Below are 21,247 nucleotides of genomic sequence, written 5' to 3'. Positions count from 1 at the left end.
CACATGTACTTCTTAAAAAAAAAAAAAGGAGAAAGAGAGAGAGTCCCAAGGGAAGACTAAAAACAAAAGAAATGGTTGAAAATCTTTTCAAGGGTGTTCACCTCATATATCCAGCCAAGAACCCACCTTACCCTAAAGGACTCTCCTCAGGTAGATTTACTCCCTGGAGAGACAAAACTAGTGCGATTCCAGAGTCAGGGTCCTTGGGCATAGTTGAGGGTGAAGCTGAGGTATCGTTCTGAAAATGGGGCTGAGGATCCAGGCTAGGAATGCATATTGAGCTATGAGACTCACGTTACCCATGCAAGAGACTGGAAGTTTCCTCTCTGAAAAATGGCTCCTTACAAAGACTCAGATCATGACACTCAGAGGCCACCAGCTGACAGGCCCTGCCCCTGCACACAGAAATTCTGATCTTCATTATAAATATGAACATACAGCCAAGGCTCACCACACGTTTGAGAGAAGTCTCTAACAGGAAAGACTGGCCAAAATAAACAAATAAGACACGCTTGCAGGAAATAAAGACAATACAGTGAGCAAAGAAAGGTTTAAAATATTTTTTAAATATAGTATTAATAGTCTCAAAGTAACCAGAAAAGATTTTTTGCATCATGAGATAATAACACATTGCTATTTTTTAAAAGACTTTTCACAGAACTTTTCACAGAACAATTAAATAAAAATGCTATAAAGAAGGGATGGTAACCGAGGAAATCTTCAGAAAGTAAAGCAAACCCACAAGAAAGGATAAAAAATAGGAGAGAAGGGAAAAAGTTAATAAAATCTGAGGAAGCGTCCGGGAGACCTAACATCTAAATAAGAATTTTAGAAGGAAGAAAATCTAAAAGTTGAAAACTAAGAAATTATCAAAGCAATAATACATAAAATTTGCCACATCTAAAAGAAATGGCTTTCTGGATTATGAAGACCCAAGTGCACATCGTGATGAATAGACCCACAACAAAGAATGTCTTTGTGAAATTTCACAATACTATGGGTAAAGAGAAGAGCCCAAATGCCTCCAAGGAGATATAGCAGATCCCCAAGGAAGGATGAAGAATGAGAAGAGCATTTGACATAGCAACATTGGAAGCTAAATGATAAAGGAGCAAGGCCTACACTCTGTCAGCAATGATTTTCGAGCCAGAACCCTGACTCCAGCCAAATTTTAAACCAAATGTAAAAGTAGAATAAGGATAGTTTCAAGCAGTCCAAGTATCAAAAAATTGTCCTGTCATGTTCCTTTTTGAAGAAAGCCACATAGAAACATACTCCATTACAACAAAGGAGTAAATCACAAATGAGAAAGATGTGGAAATCAGGAAACTGGAGGTTCCACACAGTTAAAGACTAAGGGAATTCTAGAAACAAAAAAAAAAAAGTGGTAAAAGAAGACCCCAGGATGACAACTGTGCAGAAAGCCCAGAGGAAACTCAGTCCAGATGTGGGGCATGGAGGGCTCCAGGAGCTACATGCCAGCACCGCTTGGTTGTAATGAGGAGATTTGCATTTCATTTGGAGAGTTTAGCAATAGTACACAGAAACTAAGCAAACCCACAGAAAGGAGGCAAGTCTTAGTTCTAGCCAAAACAAAAAGTTGTACAAGAAAGGTTATGATACAATGTAGCTCAACTGTGAGCATTCTTTATATGATCATAATTATATAAATACTGACGACTGATAAGATTAACTATTGATATGATTATACTGAGGGACGTGGGGTGTATTAATTAGTTCAGGCCACTTTAAAAAATTACCCTAGACTGGTTGGCTTAAACAACACACATTTATTTATCATAGTTCTGAAGGCTGGTAAGTCCAAGATCAAGGTGCCAGCAGATTTGGTGTCTGGTGAGGGCCCTCTTCCTGGTTTGTAGGCAGCCAGGTTCTTGCATCCTCACATGGGAAAGAGCAGAGAGAGCTCTCATGTCTCTCCTTATAAGGCCACTGCTCCCATTCGTGAGGGCACCACCCTCACGACCTAATTATCTCCCAAAGCCTTCACCTTCTAACTTCATCACATTGGGAGTTAAGTTTGCAACATACAAATTTTAGGAGGATGCAAACATTCAGTCCATAACACAAGGGAAGGAACCTAATTCCTATAATAGGAAATAATATCTAAACTAAAAAATTAGCAGTAGAATGTGTTAGTTAAATATGGAGACAGCAATAAGAGTTATGTGATTGCCTTAGAAGGATGAGGATGGGGATAAGGAAAAGTAGACAAGCATTATAAGTTGTTCAGTTGCTTTTTAAAACTAGAACTAAATATATTACTTTGATTAAAATAAAACTTTAAATTTAAATTTATAATAAAGGAACACAATCAAAATATATTTTCCTTCAGATTATTCAAACTATATGCTCATTTCTTTATGATTCAGAATTATTCACAAGATCTCTTTTCCCCCTAGTTTCTCATACTGAAATAGTAAAATGTCTATTCAGGGCTGGTATTTCCCTCAGAAACAGGGTGGGAGAGTCTTCTCAGCTTGCAGGTAGAGGATATCTTTCATATTTCAAGTGATGGGCTTTGGGCAATATCAATGACCCAGTAGCTTGAAGGACATAGGAACAGAGATGGGGGTCTGGAAATCCTGGAAGGCGGGGAGTAGGAGGTTTTAACATCAAGGATTTCTTCTTCATTTCTAGGAAAGCTCCTATTTCAGGGTTAAACCAATTGTGGGGCAGCTTCCTTCCAGGAGTGGAAATGATCTCCGTGATTGTTCGAGAAAAGGTTTCTTTACCGTCTTTGTTGGTCCTGTGCTTCCAATGCCCTGAAGTCTCTAGGCCCATTCCTCAAGAGCAACTCCACGCCTCATCAGTAAATGAGCCCTCTTAGGAAGCTGCCTCTCTGTAACTACTGCCACTGCAAAAGCTGGCTTTTTGGTATTACTGCCCACATTCATGGATTTGTGGGTCAGATTTCTCTAGGCAGCTCCCTGCTGCATCAATTAAGACATCTCAGCCTCAGGAAATGACTTTTCCAGAGCCACTGCCACAGCGCCTCTGGAGGCTTCAGCTCAGTTCCTCCAACCACCCAGAACTCTGACCTCAATTCTGCTCACAGTCAGTGGGAAAGAGGATCCAAATTCTGCTTTCTCTGTCATCCTAAACTCTTGTCTACAATATGGGTCTCTCTGAGTCCTAAAGTTGTCCATAAGCCCCAAGATTTCTTCCACTTGCTTGTCACAAAATCACAAAACGTCCTTATAGCGTGCCACCTGGGGGTCCTTGCTTTTGACCACCATTGAATCCAGTAGGAGTTCCTCAGGTTTTCTGACATTTGAATAGCTCTATTTCCCAGCTGCCGGTGCTAATGAACAGGTTTTTTCACGAATTTTTAAATTTTCTAGATCTTTTCCACTGCGGAATAGCTAAATATTGTCAGCCTAAATCAGCATACAGCAAGTATCAGTTAAAATTAGGTTCACTCACCAAGGTCGCGCCTTTGCGCTCCAGCCTGGGCAACAAAGCAAGACTCCGTCTCAAAAAAAAAAAAAAAAAAAAATTAGGCTAAGCAGTTGCATGTTGCAGAAACTCAAAACAAGGGTACTTAAATGAGATTAAGGTTTACTCCCCCCTCACATAGAGAAGTAAGGAGTTCAGCAACCAGAGTCGATGTAGTGACACCTTTTATATCATTGCTCTGCCATCCCTAGGAAATGGTGCTTGTACTCATGATCCAAAATGGCTGCCAGGACTCCATCCAACAAAATCTGTTTTCCGGGCAGAAGAATGGAGGAAGGAGCAATAAACTGTGCTCACATTTCCTTTAGAGGACACCTTCTAGGGCCACATCCAATTCTACTTATTTCTCATTGGTCAGAGCTTAGTAATGTGGCTTCATTGAGCTTCAGAAGAAGTTGAAAACCAATATTGGAGTCATTAAAAATCCTTGGATATGAAATGAAAAACAGTGATTCTAAGGAAGCTAAATGTATTTGATAAAAAGTTTTTTTAAGGACAAAATAAAAGAAAAAATAGAAATTATAAAAAGTATACGACTTCTGGGATTTACAGGCTTCGATCTCTCTATCACGAGATTAAACTACAGAATAAAATCAGACAATATAAAGAAAAGCAGAAAGAAAAGGGATGGAAAAAGTATTGCTTTCACAAGAAATCTAACCTTCTATTCTTAGTGTCTCTTCATTCTATCTATTTACATACATATTACATAATTTCTGTTAAACCCAATTCTCAATATTAGAATAATTTTTTACAACTTAGTGTCTCCCAGGCTTGAGCAAAAATCCTAGCACAAGGGAGAAACCTAGTAAGTTTATATTAAATGGACAGTTGGATAAGGGGATATATGACTGTCAACAGCATGAGTTTAGCAAAACACATTGCCATGCACTAGTTATCAAGTATTAACAAAGCTTCTATTGTATGCATATTATAGTAATGATTATGACAAAGAAAATAGAATCCATGGATTATGCTATCCTGGATCTTAAAGTAGAATCTGTGGAGTACTTTTAAACCAACATCAGGAAGCAAGTATAATCACCAATCTAACTTTCTACCACCAAATGTCTGAGATGAGCCAACAGCCAGCCATGAATCCATATTACATATAGGTTACAATGAATACATTATAGAATTCAATGGAAATAGAGAAGATGCCAGAAAATGTAAAGTCTGTTTACTAACCTCTGGTTATTTTTTACAAGACTGATAGATTCTGATAAACTTCAACCTCATAGCATGAGACATCTGTAATGACTTTCTTATGCTGCACCCAGTTGTGGGGCGATTGCTGTGAGCTTTGAGTACGCACTTAGATCCTAAGATGTTTACAATAGTTCTCAAAGATAAAGTTTCACAGCATAGGTTAATTTTATCCTTAAAAATTATTATCCTTCCTTTGATTTATCCTTCCTTGTACTCTCATTAAATTACCTAGCTCTTCACTGGCCCCAACAACATCTTAGCAGACTCAGGGCTCAAGCTTCACAGGTGACAACCATCACCCTAACTATGTGATGCACCTTATGAACTCACAAATCTCCTTTCTGCCAACTTATAGGAGCTAGGTGACAAAACTAGGAATTGAGACTTCTGAACAAACTAGAAATGGGGCCCGAGTCATCAGCATTTTCACCTGTGGCCCTGATAAGTGGCACCCTCATCTGACCCACACAGCAACCCAAGTGCAGCATATGGGTCAACCACACTCTAGAAATGGTTTCTGCCTCTCCTGCAGCCTGATACTTTGATTGCATTGTGGTTGCTCTAAAAGCCCTAATACAGAGGTCTGTGGATTCTTCTCTTTACTATGTGGTTTGAAACTGGGCAGAGGGGAGGAGACTTCGGAAAGAAAAATTGCCCAGTGCGCCGTGACAGCTGTATAATTAGGCAAGGCAGGCCAGTGCTTACAGCATTTGTCATTCAGCAATTGTTCACACTCCAGGTTCCATAGCCAGGTGCTTCGAAGAATGAGGTGATGATAATGTCTTTATGTGACTTGAGCCCAAAGGACATTCAAGCTCACATAGGCCAAGCAGGAACCCCAGCAGAATAAAATGAGCACTGCTTTACTTTCTTAGTGTTCACCAGTCTATTTGTCATAAAAAGTAAATGCACTTTGGTAGGAACTTTTAAACATTACTAAAAACATTCAACCAAAGGAGGGCTGTAGGAAAGATTTGTAAACATTTGTTCCCAATTTTTTCCCCAAAATTTGAGATTTGTGATTTGTGACTCCCTTTGTGAAAAGAGGGATTCAATGCCAATGAATAGAAAGTGGACTGGAGGGATGGAATCTGCATAAGAGTTATTGAAGCAGCCTGCACTTCTTTGGTCTTCTATTTATCCAGAAAAAGAAGAATCTCTCCCATTTTTAAAAAGCTTAAATGTCATAACTCGACTGTTTCGTTAAACTGTACAATTCTCCCATGAATCGTGAACTCCTAGTACCCTGTGTACACAGAAGAAGACCTCGGTTTCTCACAGTTAAAATTCAAATAATCATGTCTGCAACACAGGTCGTTTTTACCCTAAACCATGTTATCTCTTGGACTTATTTTCAATTTGTTTTTTTAATGATGCTCAACCTTTTTATGGTCTACTAGTAACCAAGATTACCTTTCCTCCATCTTGCCTTCTTTTACTCTCAGTTCAACTGTACATCATGCAGTCATCCACTGAACTTTACTAGACTCCTTGTAGTAATGCCAGACTGTGCCTGAGGATCTGTGGATCACACTGCAATTGTTTTGGATTTTAATCTGCGATTGACTCCTATTTTGAGAAGGAACCCAGCTCAGCCTCATCTCTTAAAACTGTCCTTCTCCACCTTCAATGGTAGGCTCACAACAGCCTCTGTTTTTACTATGTGAACTCTGACTCTCATGACTGATGGGCATCAAATCCAAGGGTATGAATCAGGTTCTCTGGAAGGGAACTGAGGATGCTTGAGCATCTGAAATGAGACTGGAACTGGCTTATATAAATTTGGGAGCTGTAAGGCAGCCATGCATGTAAAGATGCCGGAATAGCCGGTGTACTGAGAGAAATGATGAAGTGCAAATACAGAAGGCAATACAAGAGACATGCGGCCACAGAAAAGCAAGAAAAGACCAAGAGGACGCTGACTAGGCTCTGGACTGCATTCCAGTTGCTTGTTCCAGTCCTTCAGGGCCAACCACTCTTCCTATTCATGAATTCTGAGAGATTCCTCTCTGATCTAGTAACAATGTCTAAGGTTTTATTAATTCTACTTCAGTTAATTAGAGTAGGATACTGTTGCTTCTTGTGACAGGGAGGTGAAAGTTTTATTATTTGAAAATTTCCAGAGAGGAAATTTTCTTTGTTTTGAAAAATATCTTGATGAACTGCTTGGACTAGAAGGTTAGATCTGAGGACACAGCAGGTGTTAAAGCAACAAAGGAGAACACTTAACTCGTCTGCATAAACAGGATTTTTTTTTCCTTCTGAAAGAGAGGGAATAAAGAGAAGAAGCAAGCAGAGGAAATAACAAAAATAACTAATAAATGGTTTGAGGCCGAATGACTTTTCAGAGTACGGACAATGAAAATTCCCTGGTGGTGGAGTTGTTAGACCATTTTAAGGATGGTGACATGTAATGTTCAATTTGAAATTCTTTGTTGCTGCCATGAAAACATTCCATTTGTCTACATCCCACCCGCCTATCCTCTGTGCCGATGTCTGCTTTGTTTGCATATGAATTTTTGTAGAAATTGAGCAATGGGCTGTTTCATAAATGTTTATTTTGGTACAGAATGTGTATAGCAAATGAGAGAGCAGGGGCCCAGATGTATAGGTAAGCATGATCTCTTGTTCTGATCTTCTATTTTCTACATAGTGTGAAATAAAGATTAAAGATCATTTTATTAGAGTGCAAGGGACTGATGGGGTTCGGGGCATGCCACCCCAAAGTATGGCACCTTGGCATTGGAGAAAACCACAGAAGCAGGAAGGTCTCTCTGACCTTCTCCTGCCCTCTCACCATAAAACTTAGAAAGAATTCTCTGACCTTCACCAGAAGTAGGTCGTAAGACCCTCATGTAAGAGATGCCCACCCAGAAAAGAGGAATGTCCTCATCTCTGAAGACATGGAAACACAGAGTAGAATCTGAACAAACAGGCCTTGCTAAGTCCCCACTGAAACCCCAGTTTATTATCGTTAGATCATACCCCTTTTATCCAACCATACTTTTCCACAGCTCTCCACTTCATCAAACTTAGCATAAAAACATACTGGCTTTCCCATTTCTGTGGGGTCTCATTTTCTTATGGCTCCCACATCACATAAAATTTATATTAAATAAATTTGTATATTTTTCTTTTGTGAATCTGTTTTTTGTTATAGAGGGCTTGACCATGAACTTCAGATGGGAAGAAAAGATACTTGTCTCTTAGAGGACTGTAAGTCCCGCGTAACCCTGCGTTACATGTGCAACCCCAAGAATCTTGATTCAAATGTAGCCCCTCCTCTGCTCATAAGTTCATTTTGGATACGTAAATCTGAGTTAAATCTAAAAGCAACAATCCAAACACATTACTTGCAATGGCTTTTGAGGTCTTCAGGTGTATAGGGTGTAATCTGCTAGAGAGATAAACAAGATGAGTACCACAGTTAAAATACATTTACTCAATGGTTCCATGAACTTGGAGCAAAGATATGTTAGATTTGTGATTTCATTTCTTAAAAAAGTTTTATTTTTGCTTTTCAGAAAGATTCAGACTAGCATTCCTTTAAATAGCAAACTCATCTAATGCATTTAAAATATGATTTAGTTTTGCAAAACGAATTTACAAGTAACTTTTCAGGAATCCATCTATTTACTAAAGAGAGGTATGTCTGTTATGAAAAGCACTGTACTTAAGTACCTTAAGGAATAATCCCAGTCCATTATTTCTTAGCCTATCTAGTGGGTGTTTGTATTTGTTTTATAGCTTTTTCCCCTCTTTGATTTACATTTACGAGACAACTGGAGACAGATGATGTGAGATGGTTTTTATTTTTATGAGCAAAAGGAACCACATCAACCACAAGTAGCAGAACACTGCCACGACTGAATTATGAAGTTCTCCCCAGCAGAAGGAAAATTAAAAGGGCATTTTGTCCCTACTTTCGCTTCTTATGGTGAAATCATGCCCTACAGATGTCTACCAAGCAATTCAATTGTAAGTATGCAGCTGTGGTTGCATCTTCATTCACTTGCTTATGTTACCAACACAACTTGAAACTAATTTAAATGTATTAAACTTCCATTCAGCTTTTGGGTGTTCATTTGTGATTATCTGCTGGCAACTGATATGGCTCTAATTAATTGGAAAAAATAATGAATAATGGCCTAATTCATCTTTTTTCATGACTCCATGAGCATATACCATCATGAGACTATTGAGTTAAAACTTAGATATGCCCACCCTTCCTAAAATTAAAGTGGGCTTCGAAACCATGTCATATTTACTACCAGTTACACAAAGCTAGGTACAAATATATTTAATTGACCAGAAAATATAACCCCATAACTATTACTGCCCTATCTTGCCTACACACACACACACACACACCCCTCCATTTCTCAGAGGGTGCTAATTGGCAGCACATGAGCCAAACCTAGCCCACAGATGAGCTTTATTTGGTTTGCATGTTAGAAATCACATTGTTATAAAAGCCTATGCATTAACATTTGAAAATTAGGAGATTTCACATAGAAATTCACATTTCTAACTTCTCTTGAAAAAAAAAAAAAGAAAATCTGGCAAGACTGGATTGGAATTCCACAGGGCAATTATCAGCTGGAGCTGAGACATAAATTCCCTTGGTTGGGACTTTAGGCTCTCTCAGCTTTGCCGCAGTCCCCCCATACTCCATTACCTTTCTTTCACCCAGTCCACAGCACACATTTACCCTCCTAGCAGATGTTTGAGTTTGTAATTCCTGTGCTACATTGTTCTCCTTCTCTGTGTTTTTGGAAAGCACCTTCTCTTTAGGTGCACTAAATGCTAAACTGCTTCCCCCAGAGAACCTCAGGAAATCTGAGCCTCCATTTTCACTTTCTGTGCTTTTACATATTTAAAAAGGTATCCCTATATATAACTTAGCCTTAAAATTTAGGTGTGTGGGACTTTAACACACAGACTCTAATCATAAACATATTTAGGCATTTTTCTCCCTGCAACACAAGTTTTCATCTAATTTATGTTAATCGAATGAATTTTAAAAGTAGCATAATTGTTTAAAATTGGTCTGTTTGGGGAACTAACATTGAGGTAGAAAAAAAATCACTTCACATATAGCTGAATATCTCATTTGAAGGGTGTTGTTTCTGTATGTAACAAAAAGTAAACATGTTTATTAAAAATATGTAAGAGGCCAGGAGCCGTGGCTGATGCTTATGATCCTAGATCTTTGGGAGGCCGAGGTGAAAGGATCACTTAAGCTCAGGAGTTATGCCCAGCCTGGGCCAACATAATGAGACTTCATTTCTACAAAGAATTTTTTAAAATTATCTGAGCATGCTGGCACGTGCCTGTAGTCCCAGCTACTTGGGAGGCTGGGGTAGGAGGATCGTTTAATCCCAGCACTTCAAGGCTGCAATGAGCCATGATTGTACCGCTACACTCCAGCTTGGGCAAGACTCCATCTCAAAAAAATATATATTTTTTAATATATATATAATATATATACGTATATATAATATATACTTATATATTATATATATATGTATATATAATATATACTTATTATATTATGTATTATATAATATAATATATATAATATAATATATAATATAATATATTATATATTATATAATATATAATATAATATATATTATATATTATACAGAATGTCAATAGGAGAGGTGTTTCACAGCTATAATTGTATAGCTTCAAAACCCTAACATCACTGACTGTATCCAACACTTGAATACACTGAGTTTTTTCTAAAAATAACAACCTTCATTTTCCAAACATAGTCAGCACTATTATTAATACAGACCTCCTCTTATAGATATATGAGTCATATACATTTCTCTATATATTCCTTATATTTCTGTCTCACTCACTATATATAATATATATATTATTATATATTTATATATATAATAATATTATATAAATAAGTATATATAATATAGTAAATAAGTATATATAATATATACGTATATATATTATATATAGTGAGTGAGACAGGAATATAAGGAATATATAGAGAAACATATATGACTCATATATATATATAAGAGGAGGTCTGTATTAATAATAGTGCTGACTATGTTTGGAAAATGAAGGTTGTTATTTTTAGAAAAAACTCAGTGTATTCAAATGTTGGATACAGTCAGTGATGTTAGGGTTTTGAAGCTATACAATTATAGCTATGAAACACCTCTCCTATTGACATTCTCTGACAAAAATAATAATAACCTTGTCGTGGTGCATCTGAAATATATAATCTCCATTTCTTTCTTTTCCCATTGAAAGAATTGTCCTATGATATATGCTTTCCAGAGAGTTCTCTTATTGTTTCTTGGCAAAACAAACTGTATCAGAGGACATAGTTTGTATCACAAAAATGTTATTTTTACTCCAATTAACGGTTGTAGTATTTTATGTCAAGATTGCCCTGGTATATTCAAAGTATGCCTCATTGAGAAAATTTTCTCTTTGCATTACTCTTCAGGTTGTTATGTACTTAGTAAAGTACAAGTGAATGACACAGCAGTATGTGAGGAACTCCAAATTCCCTAGAAACCATCTCCTTACTTTTTTGTCACCAGAAAAATGGTGAAATACACTATTACCCTCCTTTTTCAAATAAGACTAAGATTCTGAGTAATTTGCTGAGGTCATATGGCAAATTGATGGAGGAGACTGGTTCTCTGGCTTTAAGGCTTAGTGTGTGTCTAGATCTGGATCTTGCTTACCTCCTGATCTAAAACTCTTCATAAACCAGTCTTAAGTAAACTTGTCTGCTCAGAAGGGTTACAACTGTTGGTCCCATAGACTAATGCAGAAAAAATGGACTGTGTTAATGTCATCTCTTTAAGCTTCAATACTCTCAGCTGTAAAATGGGTGTGATGATTCTTCCTTACTGTGGCAAGACTTAAATTTAAGACAATATACTTGTTAAGTCTCTTTGTTATAGTAGCCTAACCTTGCCCTAAGACAACAGTTAGAGTAGTTATTACCTACTACTAACTCACTCGTTCTCAAACTTGAGCATGTGTCAGAGTCACCTGGAGGGCTCATGAAAATGCAGATTATTAGGTTCCATCTCCAGAATTTCTAACTCAGTAGCTCTGGAATGAGACCTGAGAATTTTGGTTTCTAACAATTTCCCAGGTGACACTGATACATCCTAAGCACACACTTTGAGAATTCTGCCCTAACTAACATTGTCAGTAAATCGCTAAGTATAGCCTGGCAGTGTAGACCCTCACAAAAGTCATCATCATTTCATTATTTATTGGCCATCCTATGCGCAAATACAAAATGACTTACAGGTCTTCCAAAGGAATCCTAATAAAAGTAAGGCTAAAATAGCAATATAAAAATGTACTTTAATCTCTGCTTTATTCAGTAAAGCATACATTTGGTGGAGTAATAAGTTATTAACTTTTCACAGCAATATATTGATTTCACCGCTGTTTTCTTTTTATCTATAGATAATTCTGTGAGTTCCCAATTCTAGTGATTCAATGAAACCCATAAAAATAGGTTCACCTATTTACTAAATATAGTTCTTTGATATAGATGATACTTGATTGATTTTTATATTATATGAGAGCATAAGTAACTCTGGCATTCAGAAATGACAATATTCTCCTATCTTTGATCAAATTAGAAAGCCATGTGCATTAAAATGGGTTAAAAGGAAAAACTTGCATGTCTAAAGTTAAAGCATGACTAATGTGTTGAAGAAATTGTTCAACACAGTTCATCCTGGTAAAAATATTACTTTTGTAGCCAAGCCAAGGTTAGTGTCGGGTTAGGTTATCTGCAATTCAAGTGCCAGATGTGTGTGTGTGTGTGCGTGCGCATGTGCGTGCTTGAGCACGTGTACGTGAACTTCCCACTAGAGGGTTATAGACACTCACAGGAATGACTTTACAGAAAGTTTTCCTTACATAGAACTAAGTTTAATATTCTTTAGGTAACTTTGTCCCCACTTCATTTTTTCCCTATCTTCTCTTGACACTCGTCGTTGAGCCAGCTACTGTTTTTCTCCAACCTGCTAGGTTTTCAATAAATTTCCTGTTGTGCATTGGGATAGCAGTGTTCCTGGAAAATTGCTTTTCGTAGGTGATCTGCACCAGTATCTCCCATATACACTTTTTAAAATAATTTGGAGACAAGTAACAAAGTGCTTACAGTGCAAGAATTTACTCCGGAAGACTCCAAACCATTCACTGACATTTTACAGTTTAATCCCAGCTTCAATTTCATAACTGGTGCTCAAAACAGAAGAGGTGCACTGAGGTGTGCACTTGAAAAGACATTTATAGCCTTTCATTTGGAGATTTCAAAAACATTAACCAACATACTCAAATGCCCTTAAAATTCATATGGAGAACTAATACACTATGCTCTTAAAAAAAAAATAAAAACAACCTTGTGGAATTAGAGCTGAGAACCCTTCAATAACCAGTTGTGAAAGCAAAAAACATTAGAATCAGAATTGTCATGGGAGCCTGTGATTTGTAAGAAAACCTTGAGAGTTCAAGTAGTTCATTTTCTAGCCTTCAAACAGTACTCTATTAAAAAAGTGCCAATTTTAAAAAATATATTTTTTGGCCTCTGTATCAGATTGTCTGATGGATGGTGTGTAAGCAAAATGACAATAACCATAGTTAGCACATAGACACCATTTTAACACTTTTACATGTGTTTAATTCATTGAGGCTTCATGATACACCTGTAATTTAAGTGTATCCCCATTTTCCAGTTGAGGAAGCTGAGGCTCAGAGAAGTTAAGTAACTTGCCCAAGGTCACAAAGCATGTGTGTGGCAGAGCCAGGATATGAACACAAGCATTATAGGTCAAGAGACTCTTGCCATGGAAGCCTCTTGGGGAGTGGGGAGAAGAATCACAAAAACTCCTCCCGAAATTGCATCATGGAAAAAATAATCCGATACATTTAAAGTAACCCTAAAGCTCTAATTACTTCTTCTTTTACTTGATTGGTGATCAAATTCCCTTCTAGCCTTCTGGGGAGGTTACTAAGAAGCTATGACACAAACACCACCAGCTACCCACAATCTGTGTTTCCTTTGGTGACCAGTCAGCTTCTTTATATTGTCTTCTTAAGGCCCAAATAAGGGCAAGGATTAGAGGCCTCCTGGCCTCCCAGCTGCTGCTCTCATACTCCCTGTCCTCTGGATCTCACAGCTCTGGTGGTCCAGGGGCAAAGAGAGAAAAGTCACAAAGATGAAATTCTTCCCTGAGTTGAGAATAATGAGGAAGGTGTTGTGTCAACAACACAAACAAGGAAAAGTTGCCTGAATCCCATCATTTATGCCCCCTGAGATCATCTGTGTAGCTCACAGCATACAAAAAGACCTGATGTTGGGCTCAGTTCCTGCCTTTGATGACACACAAACAGAAGTCAGTTTTACACATTCACTGATTCTCCATATATTTATTGACAGTCTAGGGTAGGCTGGGTACTAAGATGGTTAAGATCCAATACTCATGCTTGAGTTCTGAGTTTAGACTGCTCCATGCCTTGGTTTCTTCCAGCCGGAAACAATAACTCTATACCCCACTTCTCCCGAAGGTGCCACTCAGATTTCTGAGATATGAAAAATGTGGGAAGGAAAGTTCCTGCAAAGCCCCAATCCTTAGAAAAGCAAACTTCGCCGCCACAGTACATAGCACACACTCCAGAGTCGCCCACTGCCAACAGGCCAGCCAAGACACAGACTCCACCGGAGCGCTGGTGTCTCCAACTAATGGCCCGCTTTCATTCCTCTCTTCCCTGAACACTTTTAAACTTTTTTCTGGAGTCAACCCAAACTCAGCAGAGTTTCCAGATCTGTGGAAGTACAGCATGCAAGCAGCCCATTTCCTGACAATGCTGCAAAGCTTCAGGGAACACATTTTGTTATTTCCACATTTATGAGTCAAGCTGAAGCCCTGAGCCTGACTCCTGACCAGGCTGTCCCCCACCTGGGAATGCTGCAAAGCTGAGGGGGGAAGGAAAATGGCACTGAACATGCACGGAGAAGTTAATAAAAATAAATGTTCCAATGGCTGCCTAGACAAAAACATTGGCATCCAAGGGGTCTCTAAAAGGGACTGAGGTGTGAAGATCATTTTCTGAGCCCTATTCAGGTTCTTCCCATGATAACTTGTTCTGGTGTGATTGCAAAGAAAGCAAAGTTTCAGGAAATGTGGCTCAAACTAAATGACACATTCTCTAAATGAACCTTTTCTTTCTTAAAGCAACCTGAAAAATGAAGCAAAGGGACTATACATTATTTCATCAATAATAAAAATGTTTAAGCACTTAATATGCACACAGCATCATGCTAGGCACTGTGAATGGTACAAAGAGAAATGTAACCATTGAACAAATTATTTTCAAATACCTACAAGGTGTCAGACATTGTATTAGCTATCGGAAATGAAAACACAGGTAACGCATGGCTCTAGCCCATTCTGCAATTTTTAATCAGTTTTAAAGCAACAATGGGAAAAAGAAAACTGGTCATGCTGACTGCTGGTATTTAGGAATAAGGAGAAGTTCTTAGATCTACTATACTTTTTCCATTTTCTTGAGAAATAATGTTGATTGGTTGAGGTGGTTTGTCAAGAAAAGAAAGTCGTCTTTTAGTTGATAAGGTAATTAGGAAGGAAGGAGTCCACTCCACTTCCAAGCTGTAACTAAAATTTTCAATGGAGGAAAACAAATTTATAAAGATGAGTCAAAACCAAAACTGAACACTGATAGAGTGCTGGTTCCTACTGAACTTCACTGCAACAATACAGCTGATGCTGTCAATAAGGATGGTGCTGCCACACATTGCAAGTTGGTGTTTGTTATCAGTATGTAATGCAATGTCAAGTAGGACTTTTCTTGTTGCACTGACATTTACCTAAGACCCAATCTGAGCACCTGACAGTAAATTTATCACATTCTAATTTCAAGGAAATTCCCTAAGAGTTATTGAGAGGCACCAGAGCAGAGCCAGCCCTGCCAACAGCCACCTCTCTCTCCTCCCACTCTGGTTCCTATGAAAAGACGACTGAGAAGTGAGAAGTGTGGGACTTCCCACTCAGAAGTGGGAGTGCAGCATTACTCTATGCAGTTAGTTCCTCCCTTCTTCATTGCAAAAGGGTTGTGCAGTGCTACATTTTAGTGGGAAAGAAACCCCTTGCAGGAAGCTGTAAGACAGTGAATGGCTGAAGGGCAAGAGCTATTATGGTATATAGGAAAATAAGCTGGAATCAGAGTTCCCCAGTCAGGAAACTGTGGAGTGAGAAGCTTCTACAGAGACTCTTGAAGAACCACATAGGCAACCCACAACAGAAGGAACACTTAAGATATCTGCAACGCAGCCGGGTGCAGTGGCTCACGCCTGTAATCCTAACACTTTGGGAGGCCGAGGCGGGCGGACCACCTGAGGTCGGGAATTCAAGACCATCCTGACCAACATGGGGAAACCCTATCTCTACTAAAAATACAAAATTAGCCGGGCGTAGTGGCGCATGCTACTCGGGAGGCTGAGGCAGGAGAATTGCTTGAACCCAGGAGGCTGAGGTTGCGGTGAGCCGATATCGCGCCATTACACTGCAGCCTGGGCGACAGAGCGAGACTCTGTCTCAGAAAAAAAAAAAAAAAAAAAAAGATAACTGCAACGCAGAGAGGCCATCAATGGATGCCATAATCACCCAGCGCCTTCCCACCTCCCACTTGGACAAGAGGGGAAGAACACAGAAGAGAAAGAGGTAAGATGATCTTATAATTTGTTGTGAATACCAAGACAAATGGTGAGAGTCGCTATTAATAACTACACCAGGACAACAGGCATAAACTGGAACTATCCCTGGAAAACTGGCTGGGCGCAGTGGCTCATGCCTGTAATCCTAGCACTTTGGGAGGCCGAGGTGGGTGGATCACCTGAGGTCAGGAGATAGAGACCAGCCTGGCCGACATGGTGAAAACCCATCTCTACTAAAAATACAAAAGTTAGCTGGGCATGGCGGCGGGCGCCTGTAATCCCAGCTACTCGGGAGGCTGAGGCAGGAGAATCCCTTGAACCAGGGAGGCGGAGGTTGCAGTGGGCCGAGATCGTGCCACTGCACTCCAGCCCAGGTGACAAGAGCAGAACTCTGTCTCAAGAAAAAAAAAAAAGAAAGAAAGAAATACACAAAATACACAGTAAAAACACACAAACAGTAAATGAAGTTCAAAATCCAGCCTTCTCTACTTCTCAATGGGGGATCTGGAGTGAGCGACTTAACCTCTCCGAGCATCAGTTTCCATGTCTGTAAAACAAGACTCATATAATTGCCTTAGAGAGTTGTGAAGTGATATAAAAGCATCTAGAGAGATGCTTGACAACAAGGGCTAATTGTGTTGTGGTCAACAAAGGCTAGTCTTCAGTTTCCCTCTCCTCTACTCTGCCATCATAACACTCCAGAGTTCTCTGGAGAAAGAATGAGATGTGCTTAACAGACAAGACATAGCACAACGAACATTAATTTCTTTCCTACTGATCCAGATGCTGAGCTGCTGTGCAGCTGGACTCTTGACAGTGCCCAAACTCTGTGCCATTTCATGTCCATTTTTTGCTTTCCTACATGGTCTAAGACCTTTGAACCAGACTCATTGTGAATGTGTTTGTGTGTATGTGCACACGTGCACATGCACACACATTAGGGGCAGAAGAAGGAGAAAAAAATTATACCCCTCAATGCTCACACCCCTGCCCAACTCAGAAAAGAAAACAGGTGAGAAGGATTTAATCTCAGGAATGGTAAGAATTAGTTCTTGTGGGGTTCAAGCAAAAGGAAATTCATATATGCTTTCTTTCTCCAACAAAATCTCAGGCACAGGCAGAATGGATTTAAAATAAAATCAGGTTGAGTATACAAAGAAAAAAAAAGGTAAGCAAACAAACAAGGCACAACATTCAATCAGAGAACTATGTAGGGAAGAAGTAAATCCACCTTCCTTGTGTTGGAGGTAGGAGTGGGTATTTATGACCACATAGTAATGAATGAGTCTAAACTCCTCTCTTGCATCCATGTGATTTCTTTAGACATTTCCCAGTAGAATATATTTGATATTGTGCAGTGGCCATTCACCTTCTCACCCAATAACACATGTTGAGCAACCTCCATGTGCCAGACCCTATACCAGGTGTTTTACATATTTCGGCACATTACAGTACCTATATGGCATTGTAGGGCACAAGAGAGAAAATGGTTGACTGTATCAAGGTAGGATTTGAAGCAGAAGCAAATCCTAAAAGAAAGACCATTATAGTATTAAAAGGTGAGAAAACTTGGATTAATGTCTCTAAATTTTATGAGAAAAATGACACTGCCCAATTCATGCTCCTTCTTATTTTAAGGGTGTCACGGGTATTAGCAGGTTAAGGTATATTACTGTAGCAAATATTTGATGACCAAAATGGGACAATATTATCTGCCTCTGCATGTGCTTGTTTCTCTATAGCAGAAATGGGGCATAATAATAGGTGATTATAAGATGCTCTGCAGAACCCCACTTGGGCCTTGAGTAATGCCCATTCAGATAAGAAAGTTGAGACCCAAAGAGGTTAAGTAATGCTAGCACAAAGCACTCTGAGATGAGATACAAAACCAGCCTCTTCTATTAATTCCCAAAACCTACTCCACTGGGAAGGTTGGTAAAAGTGTGGGGACATTTTGGTCATCAAAACTGAAGCTGGGGCTTACTATTGGCTTTTAGTGAACCAGGGCCAAGAAGGTCAAAACTCACGTTATGCACAAACATGCCCCACATATCAAAGAAGAGAGATTCAAGGGAGAAGAAGTGTATGTGTTGCTCAAATGGCAACAATATACCAGATGAAGCAATAGGGGCATCATATATAATTAACTTAATATTTAAAACAACATGTGAACTCTTTCATTAAAAATGTCAAGAGCTCCCTGCTGAAATATTTTTCTGAGTTTTAATCAGTGTCCATGATCAGACTCTTTCCAATGGACTAGGCATGTCTGTCTCTCAAATTGATTTCACAGGCCATTTTAATTTTTTAAAAAGTATTTAAGGGGAATCGTCTACTTTCACCATCATTTCATAAAACAACAAATGCTGAAACATCAAACAAACAAGAAGAACATAATCTCAGGACAAAAGACAGTCAGTATGGAATGCATTTAGTGTTATGAAAAGCTCACTCAGTTGTTCCAGTTCTTCTCATTCTACCACAGGGCACCAACAACCTCACCATGGGCTGCATCCAACCTGTGGATCAGCTTTGGTGACCACTGACCTAAACATCTTGGGCAATTTGCTCTTGGCAAAACCACTTATTAAAGAGTGGGGCCAAAAAGTCAAAGACTAAGCTATGGCTCAGGCAAAACAGGAAGATCCAAAACCAGTGACCCAGAGCAAAAGAAAGGGAGTTGAGAAGGAATGACAAAAGGCAAAAAGAAAGTAGCCATCTTTGAGAAAAGGGTATCTGAGGTTTCCTAGAGCTTTCCTCTGCTTTTTAATAGGATTATTAGAATCAGAAACCCTTCTTTTGGAAAATCCATGCCTCAGGAGTACCATTTTCTTTTTTCTACACTTTGTCAGAAGCCTAAAGTCCTTCTTCTCACAGTCTTTCATGATTTCCATTGTTTGGTTTTTTTCTTCCTTTTCTATTAGCCCTTTTGTTCCTCCCTCTTTCCCCAACATAATGGCAATGTTTTCCTGGCCATTTTGTGGTAATCTTCTGGCTCAGCAGTAGCTTCTTACAAGTCTGCAGTTTAGTGAGAGGTAGAACAGAGGTTACTAGCCACAGAATGGAAAGTTCACAGGCTTGGGAGTAAGTGGAGGAGGCTGGTTTTTCCTCCCAGCTGAGAATGCTTCATGGTAGCATTACTTAACCTCTTTGATCCTGAGCTTTCTTATCTGCAAGATGTGTTTAGCATTACCTCATCCGTTGCAATGAATACTAAATAAGACTATAGATATTCAGCATAACTTGCATTCAATAAATGTTAGCTGCTTCTTCACCTCCCTTTTCCCTCTCTTCTACATTGTTTGCAATCGTTCTGTCATTTGCCTGTGTGACAGGTCTTTCCCAGTCTTTCAATTGATTCTTCTGTCATTATATACTCACTGTGACTAAAGACAAGCAGGCTACAATCCAAAGACTCACCCAAGACCCTCCATCTGTATGATTTTCAAGCACAGCTAACAACTCACAGTCTGCTTCTTCTTGCCTCTCAGATATTTTCCCACATGAAAGGTTCTCAGCTTCATCTCAACATACTAAATGATCGTTGTCAATGGTACACTCAACCACAAGCCTCAGCTGACGTTGTCTCAATATGATTTTGTCTGGATTGACTTGTTGGGATTATTTTTGTTTGGTTTGGTTTTTTTTGGTTTTGCTTTCTTTTGGATATTGGATAAAACCTCATTTAAAAGAAATATCTATTAATCCAACAGAAGGGAACTAACTCTTCTTTCTGCCTGTATTTCTTCTAATAAGAAGAAGTAAATGTATACACAGTTCTTATGGAGGGGAAGTAAATCTTGGCAGTTAGCCAGACTATATGAGTTTCAATTCCAGCTCCACCTATGTTACTATGGGAATTACTCAATTTCTCTCTGCCTCAGTTTTTCTGTCCATATTATAGTGATAATAATAGTATTTGACTTATAGAGTCACTATAAGGAATCAAAAGCTAATACAAGTGAAATGTTTAAGACATCACCTGACACGTGGCAGTGCTCCAAAATTATCACTATTATTAATCAGTAGCTTTTCAACAAACAATTAGTGAGTACCCACTAAGTCTTAGGCATAGTCCTAGAGACTACAAAAGATTAAAAATGGATCACCTCCTCTTCTTAGCTTTCAGAGATCTTATAATTGGGAAATAAGAGAACTTATTGAAGTTGAAGGCTATTTATTAGCTTACAAAGCACTTCTCACAGCCATTTGGTATAATTACTATCCTCACTTTTTGCAAAGAGCAAATTAGATGCCCTGACCTGTGGCACTTAGCAAAAATGCATCACGCCAACACTGTTTCCAGGATATTTTACTCCAGAGACCCATGCTATTTAACTTCTAGAACATCAAGGCTCACAAGATGTATCAGAGAGTATCTCACATTCTTTTTTTTAAAGAATTTACTTAGCTCCTAATAATTCAAGTAAAGCCATAGGACTTATGCAGATAGTATCTCTATCTCCAATTAAGAGGGTCTAAGTAGGCCAGCGCATTCTCCCACTTCAGGAAGGAGTACCTGGAAACATGAACATTGCTCTGTCTGGAGCCACTGGAAAAAGCCCTCGTTGCCCACTCTCAGTGTGAAACTGCAATCAGCTTTCTAAGGGAGCTTTAAAAGTTTCAGATCAATATTAATATTGAATAATTGAGCCTTTACATGATTTCTGTCTATGGGAACACATACATTTATCTATGATGACAAAAGAAAACACCACTGATAAAACACACAAGATTCATGGGCTGCTTCTTTTGGTGTCTCCAACAAATGTTTTTACCACCCTAGTAACCCTTGCATCTAGCACAATGCCT

This window comes from Gorilla gorilla, chromosome 13, assembly GCF_029281585.2.
Source record: "Gorilla gorilla gorilla isolate KB3781 chromosome 13, NHGRI_mGorGor1-v2.1_pri, whole genome shotgun sequence".
In the NCBI taxonomy this organism is placed as follows: domain Eukaryota; kingdom Metazoa; phylum Chordata; class Mammalia; order Primates; family Hominidae; genus Gorilla; species Gorilla gorilla.
The sequence above is the reverse complement of the archived record's forward strand: the minus strand, read 5'-3'. Positions refer to the sequence as shown.